The following is a 4,133-nucleotide window of genomic DNA, read 5'->3' as shown; positions in this document are numbered from 1 at the left end:
GAGAGAGAGAGAGAGAGAGAGAGAGAGAGAGAGAGAGAGAGAGAGAGAGATTCAGAGGGCAATAAGGAGTTGGTTGAATAGAATGAGATTCAATGCTACCCCGCATTCTATATGTGTGGGTGCAGTGGTGAGTGAAAGAGAGATAAAGATTTTGGTAAAGAAGAACTAGAACGTATCCTGACGGTAATTTGTGAAGAAGGTAAATAGAAAAGATCTTGATGACAAGAATGAAGGAACGTGGGTTAGGGTTGCCAGAGAACAATCACTCTCCATTCAAGCATTATGATTCGGAAGGATAGAAAAAAAAAAGAAAAGCATAGCACGACATGGAAGATAGAGTTAGAGGGTTATTCAATACTCACATTCTGAGCGTTTGCTTTCGTTCTCAATAGTGATTGGTATGGTATAGAGAATCGGAGCAAAGATGATGGGGTGGCGAGGGCAGATAGATTAGGTACAGTGAATAGCAGAGAAAATAGTAGGGGTATTTGAAGGTAATAGAATAGGTGATAGGCAGCGACTGGCAGAAACGTTAGCACGCCGGGCTTAAATGCTTAGCGGTATTACGTCTGCCGTTACGTTCTGAGTTCAAATTCCGCCGAGGTCGACTTTGCCTTTCATCCTTTCGGGGTCGATAAATTAAGTACCAGTTATGTACTGGGGTCGATGTAATCGACTCAATCCCTTTGTTTGTCCTTGTTTGTCCCCTCTATGTTTATCCCCCTTGTGGGCAATAAAGAAATAAGAATAGGTGATAGGCAAAAGGGTGTACACTACCCCATTGTTTTAGCGAGTATTTCGCCAAGATTGCGTGGAAGTTTGGGTCTTCTATAGCACTGTGTATTCCCAGTGACACGCTCATCTGCAATCTCTTTCGTCAGATGCATCATCTTCAGATAATTTTTTTTTTTATCACTTCATCCCAAGTTTTCTTTGGACTCCCTCATCCACTGGTACCATTCACTTTGAATGCTTAGCGCTGGCTTATCAATCACGTGTCTTTGCCCTTGTAATACTATATCAGATTTCTTTTATACTCAGTTGGTTTCTCAGTTCATTTTTTACACCCCGTCATCGATGTAGCATAGTACCCCCAACGAAGTATGCTCGCCTTATTTCTTCCTTAGTATTTGCAAGTACCTCACATTGAATGACAATGACTTACAAACCAACCTACGGATTACTAACATGGGTGGATGGGCGAACAGATCTTTAGAGGAAGCCAGAGTAGTATTTAGTGAGCAGAAAGAAAACCTGGTAAAACGTGTTTATCAAATAGCTTAATCATAGTTTGCTCTGCCTTCATGTTTTTATTACTTTCATAAGCGTTTTAAAGACATTATAAAACCATGTTGTATTTTTAAAAAGGTTATTGTTTTTATTGTGAATAAAATAGTGAATTCTTGAACATCTTACAATTCAAATTTTTAAAAGAGTTTTCAATTTATTTATAATACTGTTTAAAAATAATTAAATGGGGACACGGAAGTACTAGCCAACTTGAAAAGAAGGGTTCAAAATATTAAAAACCATTGATTTAACCAAATAGTTAGAACAGTGTTTTAGTCTAACCATATAGTGAAGCAATGTCTTACAATCTAACGAAATAGAAGGGCTATGTCTTACGGTTTAGTCAAATAGGAGGGCAATGCCTTATGGTCTAACCAAACAGTAAGAGCAATGTCTTACAGTCTAACCAAATTAGACAGTGAACAGTAATGGAGAGCAGAATCGGAAGATTTGCAGAACATCTCTTGTAATATCTAGTTACATCCTTTTAAGACCTCAAATGAAATTTTGTCGGGTTCAACCTCTTGGGTTGATGAAATGAATACCAGATATGTAGAGGTTGGCTTTTCCTCGTGCTTACCGGGCTCGTAAGGCCAGATCCTACACACGATTATTAAATGTGTAAAAGCGAGAGCACAAGGTCACCCTCACTAAACGAGATTCCAGTCCGTCGTTGAGTTAAAACCCCCAAATGCTACCGGTACCCATTTTCAGCTAAGTGTGCGGGAGTTACGTGAAATGTATTGCCTTGCTCAAAGACACAACTAGTGAAAGAATCGATTCCGCGTCCTAACAATTAGAGAATCAAGTCCGCGTCCTAATAATCCTGAACCCAACAATTTAATTACAAGGCCACGCACCTTTACACGCAGCGCATGGTGGTGAGAGTGAGGAGCATCAATTAAATTCTCCCGACTCTCAAAATATATTTCTTTGCACCTGAGTTGAAACTTGTGAGTAGTAACAGAAGTAGAACAAAGTGTCTTGCAGTATTCCTAACATCCCGTTACGTTCAGTGGTTAAATGTTCTCTTCAAGGACGACTTTACATTCCTTTCAACCGAAGAGGTAAATAGGTCGATAGAATATATAGCAGCCAATCACTGGGCCGGTTTAAGAGACTACACTCTCACTCTCCAAATTTCTGGTTTTGTACCTAAGTTATGAAATTTATTGTATCACGTTAGAGTCATTTATTATTAGCATTATCGGCGGTGAGCTGGTAGAACCGTTAGAGCGTCGGAAAAAAACTGCTTTGCGGTATTTATTCCAACTCTTTCACGTTCTAAGTTCAAATACCACCAAAGTCAACTTTACCTTTCATCTCTCCGGGGTCGATAAAATAAAGTACCTGTCAGGTACTGCAGTCAATGGTACCGATAAGCCACCTGTCCTTAAAATCGTTAGCTTTGTGTTGAAATTAGAAACTATTTAAGGGCTCACAATGGCAGAATCGTTAAAGTGTCAGATAAAAATGTCTTGCGGTATTTGTTCCAGCTCTCTACAATCTAAGTTCAAATCCTACTGCGATCAACTTGACTTTCATCCTGCAGGAGTCGTTGGTACCGAATAATCCACTCCCGCTAAAATTACTGGCCTTGTACCAAAATTTGAAACATAATTATCGAAGCAGCGGGCTGGCAGTATTGTTTGCACGTCGGGCAAAATGCTCCGTGGTATTTCTTCTGGCTACGTTCTGAGTTCAAATTCTGCCGAGGTCGACTTTGCTTTTCATCTTTTTCGGGTCGATAAAATAAGTACCAGTTGATTACTGGGTCGATGTAATCGACTAGTCCCTCCCTCAAAAATTTCAGGTCTTGTGCCAATAGACCTTGTGCCTTTAGTAGAAAGGATTATTATTATTATTGTTATTATTGTTATTATTATTATTATTATTATTATTATTATTGTTATTATTATTATTATTATTATTATTATTATTATTATTATTATTATTATTATTATTATTATTATTACTACTGAACTAGAAATATTAAGAAGTATGAAAGATCAGCTAGTTTATCGAAGAACAAACTATACCGAGTTTAAATGTTACAAACATAAACTGTCAACATAGCTACTTCTCATTTATCTCTAACCATAATATTGTAAAGCTGTCTGTATATGACGTCACGAAAGCCTTAAACATATACCATTTTTACCCCTATTTTTCAGAAGATTAGGGCACAGCTACAATCAAGCAGCAAGTGATGAACTAGGAAACGTCTCTTAGCCACTTAATAAAGAATACCTAAGTTTATTTATACACACAATAATTACAACAGTATAAAAATAACACATCTCTGACAGAGAGAAAAACCTATCCACATTTAGAACATCATTCCTAGAGATAGAGGAATTTTTATGTGTAGAAGAAAGAAGCTGGCGATATAAGTTATAAATACTTTATCGAACCATAGGACGAGAAAATACTTGCTAAAATAAGAAATATTGAAAAGGTACTTCAAAGGCCTGTTGAAGAAGAACGATCACTTAAAGAATTCACGCTGGTAAAAGAGAAAAAAGAAAGAAAGAAAGGAAGAAAGATAGAAGCCGAAATCAACCCCAGATGCTTTATTCTATTTAGCACGCGAATCTCTTGTGATTAAAATCCCAGATCACATCACTGTAACGTCAGAAGGAATCATACACTAAGGATATGTTAGAAATATGCAGCACATTTTTCAAAGAACATAATAATGGCGAGGAAATTTTCTTTCACCCCATCAAAATATATTAGCATCACGGCTATTTTCGGTAGTCAATCACAAGAAAGTATTATCGACATTTCGCTCACCGACATAACCACAGCGAACAAAATACTACAATATATTCTAGTAAGTG

The sequence above is a fragment of the Octopus bimaculoides genome, chromosome 9, assembly GCF_001194135.2.
Source record: "Octopus bimaculoides isolate UCB-OBI-ISO-001 chromosome 9, ASM119413v2, whole genome shotgun sequence".
Lineage (NCBI taxonomy): Eukaryota > Metazoa > Mollusca > Cephalopoda > Octopoda > Octopodidae > Octopus > Octopus bimaculoides.
Note: the sequence above shows the minus strand (reverse complement) of the source record.